The following is a 27107-nucleotide window of genomic DNA, read 5'->3' on the forward strand; positions in this document are numbered from 1 at the left end:
AAGACTGGGCATCAGGATGGATGTGGGCTGAGTATTCACTGGGCTGCAGCCTGACCGGTGTAATGCTTTGAAAGTTTGCGGATGTGAGGCATCTGAAAAGGTTGTTGGTCCAACTTTGTTGCCATAGCAGCTGCTTTTGCGAACAAGACATCAAAGTGCTCCCCCGTTCGCTTGTCCTGCATGTGTCACCTTCTGACCTGAGATCATTTGTTATGTCTTTGTTTTAGTATGGTCAGGGCGTGAGTTGGGTGGGTTGTCTATGTTCCTTTTTCTAGGTTTTGGGATTTCTGTGTTTATTATACATTTACACATTACTGAGCAATTCGATTTAATTTATTTTCTTAACTAGTAAACTAACACATTCTGAACAATTATAGTTTTAAGCAGTGCATTGGTAGTAAACATGCTACCTAACTGATCAACAATTATAGATACAAGCTAATAACAAGGTATATATGCTATCTTATTGAACAAGCAGCTTAACTCAAATAATGTGTGTGCTAGGCATCTCTCTCCAGGTTGTTGTGCTGCTTGGCAGGCTAGCTGCTCCATGGTTTCCTCCAGATATTGCCACTGTTCTCGCTCACACTGCCACCATCAGCTGTGTCTCCACCAGTTCCAGAAAGTCCACTCCTTGCGTACGTACTGTACATATGATGAATCATAGATTGGCAAGGAAATCGTCTTCATCTTCACTGTCCAACTGCATTGTGACGGAGCTGGAACCAGCAGGAGGATGGAGAGTAATAAAAGTAACACTAACGAGTCTATATACAGGGGGTACAGGTACCGAGTCAGTGTGGAGTCTATATACAGGGGGTACAGGTACCGAGTCAGTGTGGAGTCTATATACAGGGGGTACAGGTACCGAGTCAGTGTGGAGTCTATATACAGGGGGTACAGGTACCGAGTCAGTGTGGAGTCTATATACAGGGGTACAGGTACCGAGTCAGTGTGGAGTCTATATACAGGGGTACAGGTACCGAGTCAGTGTGGAGTCTATATACAGGGGTACTGGTACCGAGTCAGTGTGGAGTCTATATACAGGGGTACAGGTACCGAGTCAGTGTGGAGTCTATATACAGGGGTACAGGTACCGAGTCAGTGTGGAGTCTATATACAGGGGTCAGTGTGTCAGTGTGGAGTCTATATACAGGGGGTACTGGTACCGAGTCAGTGTGGAGTCTATATACAGGGGTACTGGTACCGAGTCAGTGTGGAGTCTATATACAGGGGTACTGGTACCGAGTCAGGGGTGTGGAGTCTATATACAGGGGTACGGTACCGAGTCAGTGTGGAGTCTATATACAGGGGGTACAGGTACCGAGTCAGTGTGGAGTCTATATACAGGGGTGTGGTACCGAGTCAGTGTGGAGTCTATATACAGGGGTACTGGTACCGAGTCAGTGTGGAGTCTATATACAGGGGTACAGGTACCGAGTCAGTGTGGAGTCTATATACAGGGGTACTGGTACCGAGTCAGTGTGGAGTCTATATACAGGGGTACTGGTACCGAGTCAGTGTGGAGTCTATATACAGGGGTACAGGTACCGAGTCAGTGTGGAGTCTATATACAGGGGTACTGGTACCGAGTCAGTGTGGAGTCTATATACAGGGGTACAGGTACCAGTCAGTGTGGAGTCTATATACAGGGGGTACCGGTACCGAGTCAGTGTGGAGTCTATATACAGGGGGGTACCGAGTCAGTGTGGAGTCTATATACAGGGGTACCGGTACCGAGTCAGTGTGGAGTCTATATACAGGGGGTACCGGTACCGAGTCAGTGTGGAGTCTATATACAGGGGGTACCGGTACCGAGTCAGTGTGGAGTCTATATACAGGGGGTACTGGTACCGAGTCAGTGTGGAGTCTATATACAGGGGGTACTGGTACCGAGTCAGTGTGGAGTCTATATACAGGGGGTACTGGTACCGAGTCAGTGTGGAGTCTATATACAGGGGGTACCGAGTCAGTGTGGAGTCTATATACAGGGGGTACCGGTACAGAGTCAGTGTGGAGGCTATATACAGGGGGTACCGGTACCGAGTCAGTGTGGAGTCTATATACAGGGGGTACCGGTACAGAGTCAATGTGGAGGCTATATACAGGGGGTACTGGTACCGAGTCAGTGTGGAGTCTATATACAGGGGGTACTGGTACCGAGTCAGTGTGGAGGCTATATACAGGGGGTACTGGTACCGAGTCAGTGTGGAGGCTATATACAGGGGGTACTGGTACAGAGTCAGTGTGGAGTCTATATACAGGGGGTACCGGTACAGAGTCAGTGTGGAGTCTATATACAGGGGGTACTGGTACAGTGTCAGTGTGGAGTCTATATACAGGGGGTAATGGTACCGAGTCAGTGTGGAGTCTATATACAGGGGGTAATGGTACCGAGTCAATGTGGAGTCTATATACAGGGGGTACTGGTACCGAGTCAGTGTGGAGGCTATATACAGGGGGTACCGGTACAGAGTCAATGTGGAGTCTATATACAGGGGGTACCGGTACAGAGTCAGTGTGGAGTCTATATACAGGGGGTACTGGTACCGAGTCAGTGTGGAGTCTATATACAGGGGGTAATGGTACCGAGTCAATGTGGAGTCTATATACAGGGGGTACTGGTACCGAGTCAGTGTGGAGGCTATATACAGGGGGTACCGGTACAGAGTCAATGTGGAGGCTATATACAGGAGGTACCGGTACAGAGTCAGTGTGGAGTCTATATACAGGGGGTACTGGTACCGAGTCAGTGTGGAGTCTATATACAGGGGGTACCGAGTCAGTGTGGAGTCTATATACAGGGGGTACCGGTACAGAGTCAATGTGGAGTCTATATACAGGGGGTACTGGTACCGAGTCAGTGTGGAGTCTATATACAGGGGGTACCGAGTCAGTGTGGAGTCTATTTACAGGGGGTACCGGTACAGAGTCAGTGTGGAGTCTATATACAGGGGGTACTGGTACCGAGTCAGTGTGGAGTCTATTTACAGGGGGTACCGGTACAGAGTCAGTGTGGAGTCTATATACAGGGGGTACTGGTACAGTGTCAGTGTGGAGTCTATATACAGGGGGTACTGGTACCGAGTCAGTGTGGAGTCTATATACAGGGGGTACTGGTACCGAGTCAGTGTGGAGTCTATATACAGGGGGTACTGGTACCGAGTCAGTGTGGAGTCTATATACAGGGGTACTGGTACAGAGTCAGTGTGGAGTCTATATACAGGGGTACTGGTACCGAGTCAGTGTGGAGTCTATATACAGGGGTCTATATACAGGGGTAATGGTACGAGTCAGTGTGGAGTCTATATACAGGGGTACTGGTACCGAGTCAGTGTGGAGTCTATATACAGGGGTACCGGTACAGAGTCAGTGTGGAGTCTATATACAGGAGGTACCGGTACAGAGTCAGTGTGGAGTCTATATACAGGGGGTACTGGTACCGAGTCAGTGTGGAGTCTATATACAGGGGGTACTGGTACCGAGTCAGTGTGGAGTCTATATACAGGGGTACCGGTACAGAGTCAATGTGGAGTCTATATACAGGGGTACTGGTACCGAGTCAGTGTGGAGTCTATATACAGGGGGTACCGGTACAGAGTCAGTGTGGAGTCTATTTACAGGGGTACCGGTACAGAGTCAGTGTGGAGTCTATATACAGGGGGTACTGGTACCGAGTCAGTGTGGAGGCTATATACAGGGGGTACTGGTACCGAGTCAGTGTGGAGTCTATATACAGGGGGTACTGGTACAGTGTCAGTGTGGAGTCTATATACAGGGGTACTACAGGGGTACCGGTCAGTGTGGAGTCTATATACAGGGGGGTACCGAGTCAGTGTGGAGGTTATATACAGGGGGTACTGGTACAGTGTCAGTGTGGAGTCTATATACAGGGGGTACTGGTACAGAGTCAGTGTGGAGTCTATATACAGGGGGTACTGGTACCGAGTCAGTGTGGAGTCTATATACAGGGGGTACTGGTACCGAGTCAGTGTGGAGTCTATATACAGGGGGTACTGGTACCGAGTCAGTGTGGAGTCTATATACAGGGGGTACTGGTACAGAGTCAGTGTGGAGTCTATATACAGGGGGTACTGGTACCGAGTCAGTGTGGAGTCTATATACAGGGGGTACTGGTACAGAGTCAGTGTGGAGTCTATATACAGGGGTACTGGTACCGAGTCAGTGTGGAGTCTATATACAGGGGGTACGAGTCAGTGTGGAGTCTATATACAGGGGGTACTGGTACCGAGTCAGTGTGGAGTCTATATACAGGGGGTACTGGTACAGAGTCAGTGTGGAGTCTATATACAGGGGTACTGGTACCGAGTCAGTGTGGAGTCTATATACAGGGGGTACTGGTACCGAGTCAGTGTGGAGTCTATATACAGGGGGTACTGGTACCGAGTCAGTGTGGAGGTTATATACAGGGGTATGGTACCGAGTCAGTGTGGAGTCTATATACAGGGGTACTGGTACCGAGTCAGTGTGGAGTCTATATACAGGGGTACAGGTACCGAGTCAGTGTGGAGGTGGGTCTATATACAGGGGTACTGGTAATCGAGTCAGTGTGGAGGTTATATACAGGGGGTACTGGTACCGAGTCAGTGTTATGGACAAACACTGGCAGAGTGGAGTCCATATTCAGGGGTACTGGTACCGAGTCAGTGTGGAGTCTATATACAGGGGTACCGGTATGGATTGATATTATCAGTGTGAGCTGGGGTACAGGTTAGTTAGTAATAATTTGCACATGTAGGAAGGGGTGAAGTGACTAAATACGATATGTTAGTTTTGTATTTTGAATAAATGTACACACATTTCTAAACTTGTTTAGCTTTGTCATTTGGGGGGTATCGTGTGTAAATTGATGGGAAAAAACTATTGAATCATGTTAGAATAAGGCTGTAACGTAACAAAAGGTGGACAAAGTCAAGGGGTCTGAATCAACCATAGATGGAATGAAAGGAAATACCGCTGACTGAGAAAATGGATTTAATCACTTATGGACAAACACAGCAGATAAAACCCATCTTTAAAAAAGGCACATCGTTAAACCAGTGGAGGAAGGAAGTGTTTTAACATGGACATTGATATTGTAGACAGTCTATTGGGTCTTTAGTTGATTAGTAATAATAAGGTTACAGTAAACTAAAGGTTCATCTGAAACTCAAATCCACAGGAGGATTTATACACCAACATCAAGTCTCATAACAGATGAGCTGCTGGTCATTCTGAAATAACCTCCGTCTCCAGTTCTCTAGTCTTTAAACGGTCAGATACACGAGTCAGTCTGGCCCTGGTAGATGGACAACGACAACTAAAAGTTCTAATATAATACAGTTTCTTATAACCAGATTAATCTCCCTCTTCCTCCTTGACCTTTTTCTTCTTTTTCTTCTTCTTTGTGACTGTAAATCACAAGAAATAACAAATTAGTATGTTGGTTCAGGCAGAACAGCTTAGATGAGCAGGAATGTATATATTCTGGAGGCATGTCCCCATCAGCTACGTACTTCCTCTGTGGGATGGATGGTCGCCTCCTCTTATTTAACAGGATGGCCTCCTCCTCGGCTTTCTTAGACTTCTTTTTCTTCAGGATGGAGTTTCTTCTGCTGCCGTTGAAGCCTCTGGTTCTGAATGAAAACAGAAAGCACCGTGTTATATAATGGAGTATTACGGTTGTGAGAACAGGATGGATGGTCTCATGTTATATAACAGGATGGATGTGTATTATGGGTTGTGTTATATAACAGGATGGATGGTGTGTTATATAACAGGATGGATGGTGTATTATGGGTTGTTATATAACAGGATGGATGGTGTATTATGGGTTGTGTTATATAACAGGATGTATTATGGGTTGTGTTATATAACAGGATGGATGGTGTATGTTATATAACAGGAGGATGGATGGTGTGTTATATAACAGGATGGATGGTGTATTATGGGTTGTGTTATATAACAGGATGGATGGATGTTGTGTTATATAGGATGGATGGTGTGTTATATAACAGGATGGATGGTGTATTATGGGTTGTGTTATATAACAGGATGGATGGTGTGTTATATAACAGGATGGATGGTGTGTTATATAACAGGATGGATGGTGTATATAACAGGATTATGGGTTGTGTTATATAACAGGATGGATGGTGTGTTATATAACAGGATGGAGTATTATGGGTTGTGTTATATAACAGGATGGATGGTGTGTTATATAACAGGATGGATGGTGTATTATATAACAGGATGGATGGTGTATTATGGGTTGTGTTATATAACAGGATGGATGGTGTATTATATAACAGGATGGATGGTGTATTATGGGTTGTGTTAAATAACAGGATGGATGGTGTATTATGGGTTGTGTTATATAACAGGATGGATGGTGTATTAACAGGATGGGGTTGTTATATAACAGGATGGATGGTGTATTATATAACAGGATGGATGGTGTATTATGGGTTGTGTTATATAACAGGATGGGATATAACAGGATGGTATTATAACAGGTTGTGTTTATAACAGGATGGATGGTGTATTATGGTGTGTTATATAACAGGATGGATGGTGTATTATATAACAGGATGGATGGTGTATTATGGGTTGTGTTATATAACAGGATGGATGGTGTGTTATATAACAGGATGGATGGTGTGGTGTGTTATATAACAGGATGGTGTATTATGGGTTGTGTTATATAACAGGATGGATGGTGTTATAACAGGATGGATATGGGTTGTGTTATATAACAGGATGGATGGTGTATTATGGGTTGTGTTATATAACAGGATGGATGGTGTATTATGGGTTGTGTTATATAACAGGATGGATGGTGTATTATGGGTTGTGTTATATAACAGGATGGATGGTGTATTATGGGTTGTGTTATATAACAGGATGGATGGTGTGTTATATAACAGGATGGATGGTGTATTATGGGTTGTGTTATATAACAGGATGGATGGTGTATTATATAACAGGATGGATGGTGTGTTATATAACAGGATGGATGGTGTGTTATATAACAGGATGGATGGTGTGTTATATAACAGGATGGATGGTGTGTTATATAACAGGATGGATGGTGTGTTATATAACAGGATGGATGGTGTGTTATATAACAGGATGGATGGTGTGTTATATAACAGGATGGATGGTGTGTTATATAACAGGATGGATGGTGTGTTATATAACAGGATGGATGGTGTGTTATATAACAGGAGGGATGGTGTGTTATATAACAGGGTGGATGGTGTATTATATAACAGGATGGATGGTGTATTATATAACAGGATGGATGGTGTATTATATAACAGGATGGATGGTGTATTATATAACAGGATGGATGGTGTATTATATAACAGGATGGATGGTGTGTTATATAACAGGATGGATGGTGTGTTATATAACAGGATGGATGGTGTATTATATAACAGGATGGATGGTGTATTATGGGTTGTGTTATATAACAGGATGGATGGTGTATTATATAACAGGATGGATGGTGTATTATGGGTTGTGTTATATAACAGGATGGATGGTGTATTATGGGTTGTGTTATATAACAGGATGGATGGTGTATTATGGGTTGTGTTATATAACAGGATGGATGGTGTATTATGGGTTGTGTTATATAACAGGATGGATGGTGTATTATGGGTTGTTATATAACAGGATGGATGGTGTATTATGGGTTGTGTTATATAACAGGATGGATGGTGTATTATGGGTTGTGTTATATAACAGGATGGATGGTGTATTATGGGTTGTGTTATATAACAGGATGGATGGTGTATTATGGGTTGTGTTATATAACAGGATGGATGGTGTATTATGGGTTGTGTTATATAACAGGATGGATGGTGTATTATGGGTTGTGTTATAGAACAGGATGGATGGTGTATTATAGAACAGGATGGATGGTGTATTATGGTATCATGTTATGGGTTGTGTTATATAACAGGATGGATGGTGTATTATGGGTTGTGTTATATAACAGGATGGATGGTGTATTATGGTATCATGTTATGGGTTGTGTTATACAACAGGATTATGGCTAAGAGTTCATCAACTGACCTTCCACAGGTTCTTTCTTGGGTTTCTTGGTTTTGACTGTCACCGGTGTGGCCACCTCTTCCTCCTCCACCTCCTCAAACTTCCTCTTCTTGGAAACAGAGGGGAGGGTGGAGTCTCCGGAGGGGTCGTACACCTTCACGTCACTACGGAGACATGACAGAACGTTAGTTAATATATAATATAATAATATATGCCATTTAGCTGACGCTTTTATCCAAAGCGACTTACAGTCATGTGTGCATACATTCTACGTATGGGTGGTCCCGGGAATCGAACCCACTACCCTGGCGTTACAAGCGCCATGCTCTACCAACTGAGCTACAGAAGGACCGTAGTTAACAGCACAGTTGGTAATTAGCCGACAGTTCGATGTATTTGAAAAATATTCCCAGCTCTCCATGGTGTCATTTTGACCACTCATGTCATGCTCGGATCCAATGGAAACGTCATAAAATAGGGCTACCTGATTACTTCCCATCTCTTGATCAAATAGCCTACAGCTGTCTGTCCCGAGCTCACTGGCGGGGGAAACAGGGCACAGAATATTTTATAAAATATTACAAGCATGCCCCCCTCCCAGACCAAGTTGCGAGCATAGGGCCCCCCAGACCAAGTTGCGAGCATAGGTAGTGCCTCCCCCCCAGACCAAGTTGCGAGATAGGGCCCCCCAGACCAAGTTGCGAGCATAGGGCCCCCCAGACCAAGTTGCGAGCATAGGGCCTCCCCCCCAGACCAAGTTGCGAGCATAGGGCCCCCCAGACCAAGTTGAGCATAGGTCCCCCAGAGCCCCCCAGACCAAGTTGCGAGCATAGGTAGAGCCCCCCCAGACCAAGTTGCGAGCATAGGGCCTCCCCCAGACCAAGTTGCGAGCATAGGGCCCCCAGACCAAGTTGCATAGGGCCTCCCCCACCAAGGGCATAGGGCCTCCCCAGACCAAGTTGATAGCATAGGGCCCCCCCCCAGACCAAGTTGCGAGCATATGGCCTCCCCCCCCCAGACCAAGTTGCGAGCATAGGGCCTCCCACCCCAGACCAAGTTGCGAGCATAGGGCCTCCCCCAGACCAAGTTGCGAGCATATAGCCCCCCAGACCAAGTTGACCAGCATATGCCCCCCCCTGCCAGACCAAGTTGATACATGGACCAAGTGATACCAGGGCCCCCCCAGACCAAGTTGATACATGGGGCCTCCCCCAGACCAAGTTGCGAGCATAGGGCCCCCCCCCAGACCAAGTTGATACATAGGGCCTCCCCCAGACCAAGTAGATACATAGGGCCTCCCCCAGGCCAAGTAGATCATAGGGCCTCCCCCAGACCAAGTTGATACATAGGGCCTCCCCCAGACCAAGTTGCGAGCATAGGGCCCCCCAGACCAAGTTGATACATAGGGCCTCCCCCCCAGACCAAGTAGATACATAGGGCCTCCCCCAGACCAAGTTGATACATAGGGCCTCCCCCAGACCAAGTTGATACATAGGGCCTCCCCCCCCCAGGCCAGAAGTAGATCAATAGGGCCTCCCCCAGACCAGAGAGTTGATACATAGGGCCTCCCCCAGACCAAGTTAGAGCATAGGGCCTCCCCCAGACCAAGTTGATACATAGGGCCTCCCCCAGACCAAGTAGATACATAGGGCCTCCCCCCAGACCAAGTAGATACATAGGGCCTCCCCCCAGACCAAGTAGATACATAGGGCCTCCCCCAGACCAAGTTGATACATAGGGCCTCCCCCAGACCAAGTTGATACATAGGGCCCCCCCCCAGACCAAGTAGATACATAGGGCCCCCCAGACCAAGTAGATACATAGGGCCTCCCCCAGACCAAGTAGATACATAGGGCCTCCCCCCAGACCAAGTTGATACATAGGGCCTCCCCCCAGACCAAGTTGATACAAAGCTTCTAGTTCAATGCACAGGCCATGTGTGATTCATATGATAATTTCAGGATATTTTATGATTGAAAATACATTTTATTTAACCAAAAAGGTGCATATGAAAGAGATAACTGCAGATCAGTAGAAATGACAGCCTAAGATAAAATCCACATGAAAGGTTGCAGACTCCTCGTGTTGCCCATTTACCACCACCTTCAGGAGAGTAATGCCAGAATCAGAGAAAGCCAGCAGGACCAGAGGATGGTCAGGTTAACATCTTGATCTCGGGCTCCCTCCAGTCATTTATGTATTATTTCATCTAACAGGGAGGAGCTTAGCACACATGGGGTTCGGGAGCTTAGCGCATGTAGTTGATTTGACTCCAACAAACGATGTCCGTGAAAAAAAAGACACATTTTACATTTTTAACCAGTCCTTGGTCAAAAGAACCGACAACTATCGGTTGTCATGACCCTCTTTGGGTACAGCGAACACCCTCTGTCTCCTAAAACCAGGCTGCTGTGGTCAGAGAGGTGGTAAATTCCAGGAGATTATCTCCTCATGGCCACAGTATATAGAGAGTGAGTTTTCATAGAGAGAACAAAGGGATTTCTTCCACCTCACAGAACTGGAAAACCGAACAACATTTATGTTCTGGAGAATGTATAAAAGACCAGTGAAGAATCCAGCTACGAACTGGTCCGTTGGGTAATATTTTGTTAAACTCATGGGTGACAATATGGCCACATTACCATAAATGTTTATACAATAGCTTCTGATATGAGGCTAATTGTTATATAAGATGAAAGAGGATGATACTCTTTGTGAAATTGTGTAATGTAATTTTGGACTGTTTAATGAAGGAAACTCCAATTCCCTTTGAGCACAGTTATGGTCTGGTGTCCTGGGACAGGCCCTTTTCTGCTCTTCCGAATAAAACCCGGGTTTTCTATCACCAGACCAGCTCACCTCAATTACAAGATGGCTAAAGGTTGCAGACCAGCTAAAGGTTGCAGACCAGCTTACCACAAGAGGGCCCAGGTTTGAGTAGATGGCTGAATCTTTTAACCATACCACGTGGTTAAACTCTTAAGACTATCGATACTGACAGAATAGAACAAGTCTTTGATATTAATTACTAGTCTGCAGGTAGGAATTCGGTATCATTGAACGCGAAAACCAACAGCCAAAATATCTATCCTATAACGACATGAATGAATGTCACTGAACCAGCCATTCTAACCACGACAGAGAGCGGACAAACTCTCCAACAGAAACAAACGTTTCAACAGAGATACCGACGACACACTGAGCGTAAATATATATATTGATTGCAACTGTTCCCGAATGAGCGTTCATATGTGAAGGATTAGCATTTCAATTGTTATAATTATCACTGTCTAACAAGCTGCCATTAGGGCACATCCTCCTTTGTAAATATACTGCTCAAAAAAATAAAGGGAACACTAAAATAACACATCCTAGATCTGAATGAATGAAATATTCTTATTAAATACTTTTTTCTTTACATTGTTGAATGTGCTGACAAATCACACAAATTATCAATGGAAATCAAATTGATCAAACCATGGAGGTCTGGATTTGAGTCACACTCAAAATTAAAGTGGAAAACCACTTGGCACATACCTTGTATAATTTCTTTGGAAATATATCTATTTTGTTTGTGTGACGCATTCCTGTGAATTACTTAGTAAATAAATTATTTTAAGACCATAGCAATTGATGGATGACTCAGTGAAGACTGTGTTCGTGCAGATAATCAACAATTTACGACGTTTGGAATGAGACTAATGTGAGGTAAATAATTCATTAATCAGAAGACTATGTGATCAGATATTATATTTCTGAAAGTTATTAGGGAAATTATAACGTTGTAATCTGAATATTTTACTTGGTGCCCTGACTTCCTAGTTAATTACAGTTACATGATTAATCAGTTTAATTACATAATAATAATTAGAGTTATTTGATAAATAAGTCAGTTTTAATTATGCCAAAGACACGACCAAGACTTGTTGTCGGGGACAGACGGCGTCGTTACCAGAGAGACGCGACAGACGGCGTCGGTGTTACCAGAGAGACGCGACAGACGGCGTCGTTACCAGAGAGACGCGACAGACGGCGTCGTTACCAGAGAGACGCGACAGACGGTCCGTTACCAGAGACGCGACATGCATTTCAGTTACAGTTACCAGAGACGCGACAGACGGCGTCGTTACCAGAGACGCGACAGACGGCGTCGTTACCAGAGACGCGACACTCAGTTACCAGAGACGCGACAGCGGCGACAGAGACGCCAACTATTTACAATTTAATAATTCATTCAGTTACCAGAGACGCGACAGACGGCGTCGTTACCAGAGACGCGACAGACGGCGTCGTTACCAGAGACGCGACAGGCGGTTCAGTTACCAGAGACGCGGAGTTACCAGACAGGCGGTCAGTTACCAGAGAGACGCGACAGACGGTCAGTTACCAGAGACGCGACAGGCGGTCAGTTACCAGAGAGACGCGACAGGCGGTTCAGTTACCAGAGACGCGACAGGCGGTCAGTTCCAGAGACGCGACAGACGGTCAGTTACCAGAGACGCCAGTTCGGTTACCAGAGACGCGACAGAGACGCGACAGGCGGTCAGTTACCAGAGACGCGACAGGCGGTTCAGTTACCAGAGACGCGACAGGCGGTTCAGTTACCAGACCAGAGAGACGCGACAGACGGTCAGTTACCAGAGAGACGCGACAGACAGGCGGTCAGTTACGACAGGCGGAGTTACCAGACGCGACAGACGGGTCAGTTACCAGAGAGACGCGACAGGCGGTCAGTTACCAGAGACGCGACAGGCGGGTCAGTTACCAGAGACGCGACAGGCGGTCACAGTTACCAGAGACGCGAGACGGTCAGTTACCAGAGACGCGACAGGCGGTTCACACCAGACCAGAGACGCGACAGGCGGTTCAGTTACCAGAGACGCGACAGTCGGGTTACCAGAGCGCGACAGGCGGTTCAGTTACCAGAGACGCGACAGACGGTCACAGTTACCAGAGACGCGACAGGCGGTTCAGTTACCAGAGACGCGACAGTCGGTCAGTTACAGTTAGTCAGAGACGCGACAGACGGTCAGTTACCAGAGACGCGACAGTCGGTTCAGTTACCAGAGAGAGACGGTCAGTTACCAGAGACAGTCGGTTCAGTTACCAGAGACGCGACAGACGCGTTACCAGAGACGCGGTCGGTTCAGTTACCAGAGACGCGACAGACGGTTCAGTTACCAGAGACGCGACAGGTTCAGTTACCAGAGAGACAGACGTCGTTACCAGAAGGTTCAGTTACCAGAGACGACAGGCGGACGCGGTTCAGTTACCAGAGACGCGACAGGTCGGTTCAGTTACCAGAGACGCGACAGTCGGTCAGTTACCAGAGACGACAGTTGAGTTACCAGACAGTCGGTTCAGTTACCAGAGACGCGACAGTCGGTTCAGTTACCAGAGAGACGTTCAGTTACCAGACAGAAGGTTCAGTTACCAGAGACGCGACAGGCGGTCTTCAGTTACCAGAGACGCGACAGTCGGTCAGTTACCAGAGACGCGACAGGCGGTCAGTTACCAGAGAGGCGGTTCAGTTACAGAGTCGACAGGCGGTTCAGTTACCAGAGACGCGACAGGCGGTTCAGTTACCAGACGCGACAGGCGGTTCAGTTACCAGAGAGACGCGACAGTCGGTTCAGTTACCAGAGACGCGACAGTCGGTTCAGTTACCAGAGAGGCGCGACAGAGAGGTTCAGTTACCAGAGAGACGCGACAGAAGGTTCAGTTACCAGAGAGACGCGACAGAAGGTTCAGTTACCAGAGACGCGACAGAAGGTTCAGTTACCAGAGAGACGCGACAGAAGGTTCAGTTACCAGAGACGCGACAGTCGTTCAGTTACCAGAGACAGACAGGTTCAGTTACCAGAGACGCGACAGAAGGTTCAGTTACCAGAGAGACGCGACAGAAGGTTCAGTTACCAGAGACGCGACAGTCGGTCAGTTACCAGAGACGCGACAGTCGGTTCAGTTACCAGAGAGAGGTCGTTCGTTACCAGAGAGACGCGACAGAGTCGGCGGTTCAGTTACCAGAGAGCGCGACAGTCGGTTCAGTTACCAGAGACGCGACAGTCGGTTCAGTTACCAGAGACGCGACAGGCGGTTCAGTTACCAGAGACGCGACAGTCGGTTCAGTTACCAGAGACGCGACACGGTTCGTTACCACGCGACAGGTTCAGTTACCAGAGACGCGACAGACGGTTCAGTTACCAGAGACGCGACAGGCGGTTCAGTTACCAGAGACGCGACACGGTTCAGTTACCAGAGAGACAGGCGGTTCGTTACCAGAGAGAGTTACGCAGAGACGCGACAGAAGGTTCAGTTACCAGAGAGACGCGACAGAAGGTTCAGTTACCAGAGAGACGCGACAGAAGGTTCAGTTACCAGAGAGACGCGACAGAAGGTTCAGTTACCAGAGAGACGCGACAGAAGGTTCAGTTACCAGAGAGACGCGACAGTCGGTTCAGTTACAGAGAGACGCGACAGAAGGTTCAGTTACCAGAGAGACGGTTCAGTTACCAGAGACGCGACAGGTTCAGTTACCAGAGACGCGACAGACGGTTCAGTTACCAGAGAGACGCGACAGGCGGTTCAGTTACCAGAGAGACGCGACAGAAGGTTCAGTTACCAGAGACGCGACAGACGGCGACGTTACCAGAGAGACGCGACAGACGGCGTCGTTACCAGAGAGACGCGACAGACGGCGTCGTTACCAGAGAGACGCGACAGACGGCGTCGTTACCAGAGAGACGCGACAGACGGCGTCGTTACCAGAGAGACGCGACAGACGGCGTCGTTACCAGAGAGACGCGACAGACGGCGTCGTTACCAGAGAGACGCGACAGACGGCGTCGTTACCAGAGAGACGCGACAGACGGCGTCGTTACCAGAGAGACGCGACAGACGGTTAGTTACCAGAGAGACGCGACAGACGGTTAGTTACCAGAGAGACGCGGTCACAGTTACCAGAGACGGTTCAGTTACCAGAGAGACGCGACAGGCGGTTCAGTTACCAGAGAGACGCGACAGGCGGTTCAGTTACCAGAGAGACGCGACAGTCGGTTCAGTTACCAGAGAGACGGTTCAGTTACCAGCAGACACCAGTTACCAGAGACGCGACAGCGGTTCAGTTACCAGAGACGCGACAGCGGTCAGTTACCAGAGACGCGACAGCGGTTCAGTTACCAGAGACGCGACAGCGGTTCAGTTACCAGAGACGACGACAGACGGCGGTTCAGTTACCAGAGACGCGACAGTCGGTTCAGTTACCAGAGAGACGCGACAGTCGGTCAGTTACCAGAGACGCGACAGGCGGTCAGAGAGACGGACAGCGGTCAGTTACCAGAGAGACCAGACAGTCGGTCAGTTACCAGAGAGACGCGACAGTCGGTTCAGTTACCAGAGAGACGCGACAGACGGTTCAGTTACCAGAGAGACGCGACAGACGGTTCAGTTACCAGAGACGCGACAGACGGTTCAGTTACCAGAGAGACGCGACAGTCGGTTCAGTTACCAGAGAGACGCGACAGCAGTTCAGTTACCAGAGAGACGCGACAGTCGGTTCAGTTACCAGAGAGGGACAGGCGGTTAGTTACCAGACGCGACAGTCGGTTCAGTTACCAGAGAGACGCGACAGCGGTTCAGTTACCAGTTACCAGAGAGACGCGACAGTCGGTCAGTTACCAGAGAGACGCGACAGCGGTTCAGTTACCAGAGAGACGCGACAGTCGGTCAGTTACCAGAGAGACGCGACAGTCAGTCAGTTCAGTTACCAGAGACGCAGACAGTCGGTTCAGTTACCAGGGACCAGCAGAGGTCAGTTACCAGAGACGCAGACAGAAGTTCAGTTACCAGAGAGACGCGACAGAGGTTCAGTTACCAGAGAGACGCGACAGAAGGTCAGTTACCAGAGACGCGACAGAAGGTTAGTTACCAGAGGACGCGACAGGTTCAGTTACCAGAGAGACGCGACAGTCGGTCAGTTACCAGAGAGACGCGACAGTAGGTCAGTTACCAGAGACGCGACAGTCGGTTCAGTTACCAGAGAGACGCGACAGTCGGTTCAGTTACCAGAGAGACGCGACAGTCGGTTCAGTTACCAGAGACAGTCGGTTCAGTTACCAGAGACGGACAGCAGGTTCAGTTACCAGGGGACGCAGACAGGTCAGTTACCAGAGAGACGCAGACAGAAGGTCAGTTACCAGGGACGCGACAGAAGGTTCAGTTACCAGAGAGACGCGACAGTCAGGTTCAGTTACCAGAGAGACGCAGACAGAAGTCGGTTCAGTTACCAGGGACCAGCAGAGGTCAGTTACCAGGGACCGACAGAAGGTTCAGTTACCAGAGGGACGGTTCAGTTACCAGACAGTCGGTTCAGTTACCAGAGAGACGCGACAGACAGGTTCAGTTACCAGGGACCAGACAGAGGTCGGTCAGTTACCAGGAGACCAGACAGAAGGTAGTTACCAGAGGACCAGACAGCGGTTCAGTTACCAGAGAGACCAGTTACAGAAGGTTAGTTACCAGAGGACGACAGAAGGTTAGTTACCAGAGAGACCAGACAGAGGTTAGTTACCAGGGACCAGCAGACAGGTTAGTTACCAAGACAGCAGTAGTTTCCAGGGGACTCAGTCAGACTTCGCCATGGCTTTGCCTGTTCCACTGATTCTTCTGATCTGAAGGGATAAACCAGGGTCAGCACAATATTAGGGGACCGGTAGAGTAGGAGATGAGTAGGGGACTAGCAGAGTAGGGGACCACAGTAGGGGACTAGCAGAGTAGGGGACCAGCAGAGTAGGGGACCAGCAGAGTAGGGGACCAGCAGAGTAGGGGACCAGCAGAGTAGGGGACTAGCAGAGTAGGGGACCAGCAGAGTAGGGGACCAGCAGAGTAGGGGACCAGCAGAGTAGGGGACCAGCAGAGTAGGGGACCAGCAGAGTAGGGGACCAGCAGAGTAGGGGACCAGCAGAGTAGGGGACCAGCAGAGAAGGGGACCAGCAGAGGGGACCAGCAGAGTAGGGGACTAGCAGAGTAGGGGACCAGCAGAGTAGGGGACCACAGTAGGGGACTAGCAGAGTAGGGGACCAGCAGAGTAGGGGACCAGCAGTAGGGGACCAGCAGAGTAGGGGACCAGCAGAGTAGGGGACCAGCAGAGTAGGGGACCAGCAGAGTAGGGGACCAGCAGAGTAGGGGACCAGCAGAGTAGGGGACCAGCAGAGTAGGGGACCAGCAGAGTAGGGGACCAGCAGAGTAGGGGACCAGCAGAGTAGGGGACCAGCAGAGTAGGGGACCAGCAGAGTAGGGGACCAGCAGAGTAGGGGACCAGCAGAGTAGGGGACCAGGGGACCAGAGTAGGGGACAGCAGAGTAGGGGACCAGCAGAGTAGGGGACTAGCAGAGTAGGGGACCAGCAGAGTAGGGGACAGCAGAGTAGGGGACCAGCAGTAGGGGACCAGCAGAGTAGGGGACCAGCAGAGTAGGGGACCAGGGGACCAGCAGTAGGGGACCAGCAGTAGGGGACTAGCAGAGTAGGGGACCAGCAGAGTAGGGGACAAGCAGAGTAGGGGACTAGCAGAGTAGGGGACCACAGTAGGGGACTAGCAGAGTAGGGGACCAGCAGAGTAGGGGACTAGCAGAGTAGGGGACCACAGTAGGGGACTAGCAGAGTAGGGGACTAGCAGAGTAGGGGACCAGCAGAGTAGGGGACCAGCAGAGTAGGGGACCAGCAGAGTAGGGGACCAGCAGAGTAGGGGACCAGCAGTAGGGGACCAGCAGGGGACCAGCAGAGTAGGGGACCAGCAGAGTAGGGGACCAGCAGAGTAGGGGACCAGCAGAGTAGGGGACCAGCAGAGTAGGGGACCAGCAGAGTAGGGGACCAGCAGAGTAGGGGACCAGCAGAGTAGGGGACCAGCAGTAGGGGACCAGCAGTAGGGGACCAGCAGAGTAGGGGACAGTAGGGGCAGCAGTAGGGGACCACAGTAGGGGACTAGCAGGTAGGGGACCAGCAGAGTAGGGGACCAGCAGAGTAGGGGACCAGCAGAGTAGGGGACCAGCAGAGTAGGGGACCAGCAGAGTAGGGGACCAGCAGAGTAGGGGACCAGCAGAGTAGGGGACCAGCAGAGTAGGGGACCAGCAGAGTAGGGGACCAGCAGAGTAGGGGACCAGCAGAGTAGGGGACCAGCAGAGTAGGGGACCAGCAGAGTAGGGGACCAGCAGAGTAGGGGACCAGCAGAGTAGGGGACAGAGTAGGGGACCAGCAGAGTAGGGGACCAGCAGAGTAGGGGACCAGCAGAGTAGGGGACCCAGAGTAGGGGACAGCAGTAGGGGACAGAGTAGGGGACCAGCAGAGTAGGGGACCAGCAGAGTAGGGGACCAGCAGAGTAGGGGACCAGCAGAGTAGGGGACAGAGTAGGGGACCAGCAGAGTAGGGGACCAGCAGAGTAGGGGACCAGCAGAGTAGGGGACCAGCAGAGTAGGGGACCAGCAGAGTAGGGGACCAGCAGAGTAGGGGACCACTAGCAGAGTAGGGGACCAGCAGAGTAGGGGACTAGCAGAGTAGGGGACTAGCAGTAGGGGACTAGCAGAGTAGGGGACTAGCAGAGTAGGGGACTAGCAGAGTAGGGGACTAGCAGAGTAGGGGACTAGCAGAGTAGGGGACCAGCAGAGTAGGGGACCAGCAGAGTAGGGGACTAGCAGTAGGGGACTAGCAGAGTAGGGGACTAGCAGAGTAGGGGACTAGCAGAGTAGGGGACTAGCAGAGTAGGGGACCAGCAGAGTAGGGGACCAGCAGAGTAGGGGACCAGCAGAGTAGGGGACCAGCAGAGTAGGGGACCAGCAGAGTAGGGGACCAGCAGAGTAGGGGACCAGCAGAGTAGGGGACCAGCAGAGTAGGGGACCAGCAGAGTAGGGGACCAGCAGAGTAGGGGACCAGCAGAGTAGGGGACCAGCAGAGTAGGGGACCAGCAGAGTAGGGGACCAGCAGAGGGGTAGGGGACCAGCACCAGTAGGGGACCAGCAGAGTAGGGGACCAGCAGAGTAGGGGACAGCAGAGTAGGGGACTAGGGGCAGAGTAGGGGACTAGCAGAGTAGGGGACCAGCAGAGTAGGGGAATAGCAACGGTAGGGGACCAGCAGAGTAGGGGACCATGTAGGGGACAGCAGAGTAGGGGACCACAGTAGGGGACTAGCAGAGTAGGGGACTAGCAGAGTAGGGGACTAGCAGAGTAGGGGACTAGCAGAGTAGGGACTAGCAGAGTAGGAGACTAGCAGAGTAGGAGACTAGCAGAGTAGGGGACCACGGTAGGGGACTAGCAGAGTAGGGGACTAGCAGAGTAGGGGACTAGCAGAGTAGGGGACTAGCAGAGTAGGGGACTAGCAGAGTAGGGGACCAGCAGAGTAGGGGACCAGCAGAGTAGGGGAACAGCAGGATATCACTGTTTAACTTCACTGGGGTAGGGGGAAACATTCGGGAATTTTGGATGAAAAGCGTGCCCAAACTAAACTGCCTGCTACTCAGTCCCAGAAGTTAGGATATGCATAGATTTGGATGGAAAACCCTCAAAAGTTTCCAAAGTGGTTCAAATAATGTCTGAGTATAGCAGAACTGATTTGGCAGGCGAAAACCTGAGAAAAATCCATCCAGGAAGTAGATTTTTGGTTGTATAGTTCTCTATACAATGCCATTACAGTATCCGTTGACTTATGACTGTTGCTATGCAGTCCCTATGCCTTCCACGAGATGTCAGCAGTATTTATAAATGGTTTCAGGTTTCTTATTCTGAAAAATGCGGGAGTAAGAGTAGTCTGAATGACTGGACCCTACAGTGTCAGAGCTTTTTCATGCTCAATCCCGAGAGCCTTTCTGGTTTACCTTTTATATTGACAACGTCATTGTCCGGTTGAAATATTATTGATTATTTAGGCTAAAAACAACCTGAGGATTGAATATAAAACATTGTTTGACATGTTTCTATGAACTTGACGGATACAATTGGGATATTTTGTCTGCCTGTTGTAACTGTTTGAGCCGTGGATTACTGAAGAAAACAAAACGGAGGTTTTGGATATAGAGACTATCGAACAAAAGGAAGATTTATTGAATAAATGAAAGTCTTAGTGAAACCATATGAAGATCATCAAAGGTAAGGGATTCATTTTCTCTCTATTTCTGACTTGTGTAACTCTGCTTAGCTGGTGACTGTTTTGTAATGATTTGTCTGCTGGGCGATGTTCTCAAATAATCACATTGGTATGCTTTCGCCGTAAAGACTTTTTTAAATCTGACAGTGGTTGGATTCACAAGAAGTTCATATTTAAAACTATGTATAACACTTGTATGTTTTCAGATTTTTTAAATAATGAGTATTTCTGTTTTTGAATTTGGCGCTCTGCCATTTCCCTGGATGTTGGCCAGGTGGGACGCTAGCGTCCAACGTACACCAGTGAGGTTATTAATGCAAGCTCAGATGAGGTAGTGACTGAAAAGCATCAGGTAGTTTCAGGACTGTTGACATTAGTCATCATCATCACTGATTGGCATCTCATGTGGGCTGGTTGTTTTGGGCCTCTAGCAGTAAGGGGCAGAGAGAGAGCTACTCCCTTCTCCTCTTAGAACTCCCTTCTCCTCTAGGTGGCGGATCGCCAGTACTGGCCTCCAGCATCCTGAGCACGGTTCTCAACTCCCATCTCAGCGTTAGTGTCACACCCTCTCCCAGGGCATCTGATTAGAACTAGCGGATCAGTACCAGAGATGCTTTGGCTGCCAGCATCCTAGAGATCTGAGAGCTTGACTAGAACATGACAGCAGTACTGTAGAGTGGAGAGACATTCTGATTAGAACTAGATCACACCTGGAACATGACAGCAGTACTGTAGAGTGGAGAGACATTCTGATTAGAACTAGATCACACCTGGAACATGACAACAGTACTGTAGAGTGGAGAGACATTCTGATTAGAACTAGATCACACCTGGAACATGACAGCAGTACTGTGGTGTGGAGAGCCATTCTGATTAGAACTAGATCACACCTGGAACATGACAACAGTACTGTAGAGTGGAGAGACATTCTGATTAGAACTAGATCACACCTGGAACATGACAGCAGTACTGTAGAGTGGAGAGACATTCTGATTAGAACTAGATCACACCTGGAACATGACAGCAGTACTGTAGTGTGGAGAGACATTCTGATTAGAACTAGATCACACCTGGAACATGACAGCAGTACTGTAGAGTGGAGAGACATTCTGATTAGAACTAGATCACACCTGGAACATGACAGCAGTACTGTAGAGTGGAGAGACATTCTGATTAGAACTAGATCACACCTGGAACATGACAACAGTACTGTAGTGTGGAGAGACATTCTACTTCTAGTGATGGCTGGAACAAAAGCCTCACCTTGCCCTTGTTCTTGGCCGAGGTCTGTCCCACCAGAGAGGCGTGGTAGATGAGACCATATTTGGGCGTGTCTCTGCGCGTCTTCAGGGCTCTGAACAGGGCCTTCTCTGCTCCCAGGATCTGGACTGTGGAGGCCGGGTGCTTGGCCAGGTTCAACAGGGACCCTGTCAGAGAGAACCAGAGAATTTAGGAGCAGTTTGGGCGTTTCCAGCTGCCTATTACAGGTGTCAAGATAAAAGGTTTTAATTCAAGCTCAGATGAGGTAGTGACTGAAAAGCATCAGGTATCAGGATTGTGACATATAGTCATCATAATCACTGCTTGTTTTGTGTTGTGAATGATTCCTGCTGTGTGATTGGCCGTTAGATCATGACTCACCAGCGTGTGAGATGAGCCGTGCCCCTACCAGTTCCCCCACCATGACAGTCAGGTTGGGAGCGATAGCCATCATCCTGTTCTTCAGATAGTCGTACAGTTGGGTGCGGTACTCTGTAATCTCTATCACCTGGTCACACAGGTGCATGATGTTGCCGATGTCCTCCTCTGACACCTCCGTTCCCATGGAGATCTCTGCAGCCAGTTTGACCTCTGCCTCCACCTCCTCGGGGAGATGCTCAGACAGGTCGGTGGTTGCCACGTTGGTACGAGCGCCTATCTTCCGGACACTCTTGCAGTAGGCCAGGTTGTCAGTGATGATCTTCCCCACCTCAGGGAAGTGCCAGCCGTACCACTCCCTACAGCGCATGATGTAGTTGTTGAGCTCCTTGTCCAGGTCATCCAGCAGAGCTGCACAGATCAAAACACTAGTCACACCTGTCTACAGCCCATAATACTAGTCACACCTGTCTACAGCCCATAATACTAGTCACACCTGTCTACAGCCCATAATACTAGTCACACCTGTCTACAGCCCATAATACTAGTCACACCTGTCTACAGCCCATAATACTAGTCACACCTGTCTACAGCCCATAATACTAGTCACACCTGTCTACAGCCCATAATACTAGTCACACCTGTCTACAGCCCATAATACTAGTCACACCTGTCTACAGCCCACACCTGTCTACAGACCATAATTCTAGTCACACCTGTCTACAGACCATAATTCTAGTCACACCTGTCTACAGACCATAATACTAGTCACACCTGTCTACAGACCATAATACTAGTCACACCTGTCTACAGACCATAATACTAGTCACACCTGTCTACAGACCATAATACTAGTCACCTGTCTACAGATAATCAAGTGTTTTATGCGTTTCCTTTGTCTGTATAACAGTATCCTTGTTTTATGTTGTCCCTTTACATGGACAGAGTAAGACAGGGATGAGCAACAGGCTTCCACTGGCCCACCTCCTGTAGGCCCGCGGACCCACATCCCTGTACTGGGGAGAGAACTCACCTCATTGGCCTGTCAGCGTTTTGTTGTGCTATTGCAAGGTGGGGGGGTAATTATGTGAGATGTGTTGCGGCCCCTCGTGAGGTTTTTGTGGCCCCCACCCCCATCAAAGATGCCCATCCCTGGTCTAAGAGGAGGTACTTACAGATAGCTTGAACGATCATGGTATCCACTTTGTCAGGGCTGAACTTCAGCTTGTAGCGGGACAAACTGAGGAAACAGAAACAGGTCAGGATCTGCCATAGCAGCCTTTCAGGTCTTCTATGAATACGACAGAGGGAGGTGCTGCCTCAGGGGTAGTGACGAATGCTGAGGAAATCCACACCAGGTTTCAGACAGCATGATATAATCATCGGCAACACACACTACATATTGATGTGAGTAGATTATAAAGTGTTTGTAATGTCTTTTGTTATAAGACTAGTTGGCGTCATTTAATGGGATCCTAATAAATCCAAAACACCAAGCGTTGTCTGTGTTCCACCCTACCTGTGAGCCAGTCCCAGAGACATGGCGCTGATCTCCCGGGGGGGCAGCCCAGTGATCAGGGACTCCATCTGTGTCCTGATGCCTCTCATCAGCTCTGCCACCGCAGGGCTGTGGACACAGCTCAGGTTCAACTTCTCCTTGATGACGCCCCCCAGCTTAGCGTCGCTGATGGCCAGCTGTTCATGAGCTTCTTTAGCCACCACTTTCTTTAGGACCTTCTTCAGACTCTTCCCCATCTTCCCTTCCGTCATGGCCGTGGCCGCTGGACACAGGAGAGATATGGTTACAACATGAGGACAGGAGAGACGTGTACACGCTACAGCACTCGGGAGTCTAGTTCTGTGAGCTCTACCACATTGCGGCTGAGTCGTTGTTGCTCCTAGACGTTTCCACTTCACAATAACAGCGCTTAGTTAACAGGGACAACTCTAGTAAGGCAGAAACGTGGTAGACAGACTTGTTGGAATGGAGGCATCCTATGACTGTGCCACATTGGAAGTGACTTGAGCTCTTCAGTAAGGCCATTCTATTGCCAATATAAAATATATATATTTCCCTTCTATTAAACCAGGTAGGCCAGTTGAGAACAAGTTCTCATTTGCAACTGTGACCTGGCCAAGATAAAGCATAGCAATTAGACACATACAGAGTTACACATGGAATAAACAAAACAGTCAACAGGAAAAGGAAATGAGGTAAGATAAGGGAGTTATAGCTCAGTAACGCCAGGGAGTCCCGGGAATGAGGCACACATAAGATAAAAGCGTCCGCTAAATGGCATATATTATTATTATATTTGAGTTACGGCAATAAATGGGCCATGGTGGCAAAGCAATTACAATATAGCGATTAGACACTGGAATGGTGGATGTGCATAAGATTAATGTGCAATTAGATGATAAATAAATACAGCATGGGGATGAGGTAGGTAGCTGTTTACAGATGGGCTATGATCAGGTGAAGTGATCTGTGAGCTGCTCTGACGGCAATGTTTGTCTATGGAGATTGCATGGCTGTGTTATCGATTTTATAAACCTGTCAGCAACGGATGTGGCTAAAATAGCCGAATCCACTAATTTGACAGGGTGTCCACATACACTACATATACAAAGGACTGTTATAGTTCCAACATTTAGACACGGGACATTAGTAATATGTATTTATTCATAGACTCAACATTGTTAGGGGGTGAGTTCAATAACCGGCTGCTGTCAGTGTTTGTTATGATGGTTAAGGTTAGCTGTGGTCTCAGCTGTAGTGAGGAATACTGCTGAACACCTAAAGTCTTCTGCATGCTTCCCATCCCAAACAGTTGGGAACAGTTAGTGCTTAAGATAAAAGAAACGTGTTTGTTTGGTGTTCGGTCAGGTGTTTTCCCCGGACGTTTGGGGCGGCAGGGTAGCCTAGCGGTTAGAGCGTTGGACTAGTAACCGAAAGGTTGCAAGTTCAAACCCCCGAACTGACACGGTACAAATCTGTCTTTCTGCCCCCTGAACATTCATAAGAATGTTCTTAAAAAAATAAAATAAAAACTTAAACGATACTCATTTTCCATGCACATTTTCAAACTTCATAAATACTGCACCAAACATCTTACATAGATGTAAAAATAAAAATTACATTTCTTGAGCCATCTTCAATTATTTCTGACTAGTTTGAGGAAGTGTATACTGGCTATGGCTTCTCAAGTTGGACAAACACTACTATTGTTGCTTAGTATGCAAACACACTGTTGGTTCACCTAGCTGAAGCATGCAGAAGCCTTGACTGACAGCCCGTGTGCACTAACTGGTAAACTATAGTGAGCAACAGGAGAGGTGAAAGTATTCTGTCTACCTGCCAAGGCCTCTGTTGTGTCCTGGAATTTCTCAAAGTGCTTCAACTTCACTCTGGAAGGAGAAATGGTGGCGACATGTTATTTGTCAACTCCAGAAACATGTTCCTTATGCTGATAATGTGTAATACTACTGTTCATTGACAACGTATTCCCCTCGAATCTAAACACTCCTCTCTCCAGACATGGGGACATAACTCACACTTTGTTGGCCTTCTCCGGAGTTTCGAACTCCTTCCATAAACTGTCCACCTCTTGGAGCTTTGACTCATCGAGGACCTGAAACAAAAAAAGGTTTAAAGTTCTATCAAGTACACGGGCATACCATACATTAATTGCATGAACTCAACTCGGTTTACATGTGTTGTCATTAAAACCCGTCAGTAATGTGTGACAAGAAAGTCAGCACGCGGTCCCTCCAAAGTACCACGCACCAGTTATGCTAACTTGGAAGAGAAGCCTATTTGAAATGTTGGGTAAACATTGGCAACAAATAAATTATTTAACTTCGAAAATAGAACGGGCTCAAATAGTTGCATAATTACTAAAGCCAGGTCCAAGGTAGCAAAGTATCTGTATATCCAGCAGATCTAGGTAACTTGCCACATGCAACGTGGTTGCTTAACTGCAGCGTGTTGAATGAGAAGGCCTCGTTGCGGTAAAGGTTTGCATGCGACAACTACCACGACGACCTAAATAGAGAAGCCATGTGTACTATAAACAATGTTAAACAGGTCTTGACATTGAAATACTTTGTATTTTAATACAATATCTAGCTACTCCAGGAAAACAACGTATTTAGCTAGCTACACCGCGAACCCGGTTCAATGATTGAAAATTGTCATGCACCCATCTAAAATTATTAGAATTTAGAATATAACTTTAGCTAAATACTCACTTTAAATATTGCATAACCAGCAGCGGTTTCAAATAAAACAAGCATCTCTGACGCCTTTTCACCACGTTTAAACCCGAAACAAACTTATATCCTAGAAAGGCTTCGCTAGTCGCAGTTCCAACCGGAATGTGTTCCACGAGGTGATCTGTGTGCCTCACCCGGAAGTACGTCCTCTCTCTAACATCGCGAGAAGTGGCAGAGAGAACTATTTGGAGACAAACAAATCCGACGAGAACATTTTGGTCGCGAACCGCGTACACGTATTTTGCAGTTGTTATCGCGCTTATGTTCCTAGCGCCAACAGTGCATGTTCCTTCCATACAGTAAAACCTTGCAGTACAAAACGATACACGCAAATCCCCCCTAAATAAACCAGGAATGAATCCAAAATAAAAAACTTATATATAAAAGTTTACTGTCACACACCAGTTAGTTGTTTTACAGGGTCAGCTATGGTAGTACGGAGCCCCTTGAGCAATTTAAGGTTAAATGCCTTGCTCAAGGGCACATACTTTTTTTTACCTTGGAGGCTTGGGTATTCAAAACCGGGAAATTTCTGTTACTGGCCCAACATTAACCACTAGGCTACCTAGACAGAAATATATATATACATTATGGACAGTATATAAATAGAAAAGGTGTGTACAGCAGTAGTTGTATAAAGTACCACAGTCTGAGTCATAATACCCATGAAACCTAGTGGTCAAACATGGAAATGGTTCCAATAGTTTTTTCCACCATTCATTTTTCCCATAGGGGATTTTCGAAACACTTCAAATCAGGGCTGTGTTTCCTGTAGGCTTACCCTAGTGTGACGTTTTGATTACCATCTAAATCTCTCTCGGAAAAGATTACATTTATCAATATATTCGCCTGTAGTTCCCCCCCCCCCCAAATATCACGATGATCTGGACCAGACTGCAGAATCAAGGCAAAGGTAAGAATCTCTGGATTAACTATATAATGTTAGCTAAATGTAGTAAATAATAAATTGGCCACATTTTTTAAATGGACCATTCTGTGAACT

General features: G+C 48.1%; 1 non-coding gene and 1 pseudogene across 2 annotated transcripts; both read right to left on the reverse strand.

Annotated features, from left to right (window-relative positions):
- Positions 1–661: 661 nt before the first annotated feature.
- On the reverse strand, positions 662–26296 carry LOC118382686 (nucleolar protein 58-like; annotated as a pseudogene). Its single transcript, XR_008119194.1, has 12 exons — positions 26081–26296; positions 25385–25461; positions 25185–25237; positions 23349–23610; positions 23005–23069; positions 21833–22240; positions 21455–21618; positions 20667–20829; positions 16657–16730; positions 8083–8225; positions 5517–5636; positions 662–719 (listed from the first exon to the last, which is right to left on the reverse strand). The product of XR_008119194.1 is annotated as a nucleolar protein 58-like (transcript).
- On the reverse strand, positions 21701–21780 carry LOC127924906 (small nucleolar RNA SNORD11B). The gene has a single exon (XR_008119217.1). It is a non-coding gene; the product is annotated as a small nucleolar RNA SNORD11B (small nucleolar RNA).
- Positions 26297–27107: the final 811 nt, after the last annotated feature.

The sequence above is a fragment of the Oncorhynchus keta genome, unplaced genomic scaffold, assembly GCF_023373465.1.
Source record: "Oncorhynchus keta strain PuntledgeMale-10-30-2019 unplaced genomic scaffold, Oket_V2 Un_contig_4721_pilon_pilon, whole genome shotgun sequence".
Lineage (NCBI taxonomy): Eukaryota > Metazoa > Chordata > Actinopteri > Salmoniformes > Salmonidae > Oncorhynchus > Oncorhynchus keta.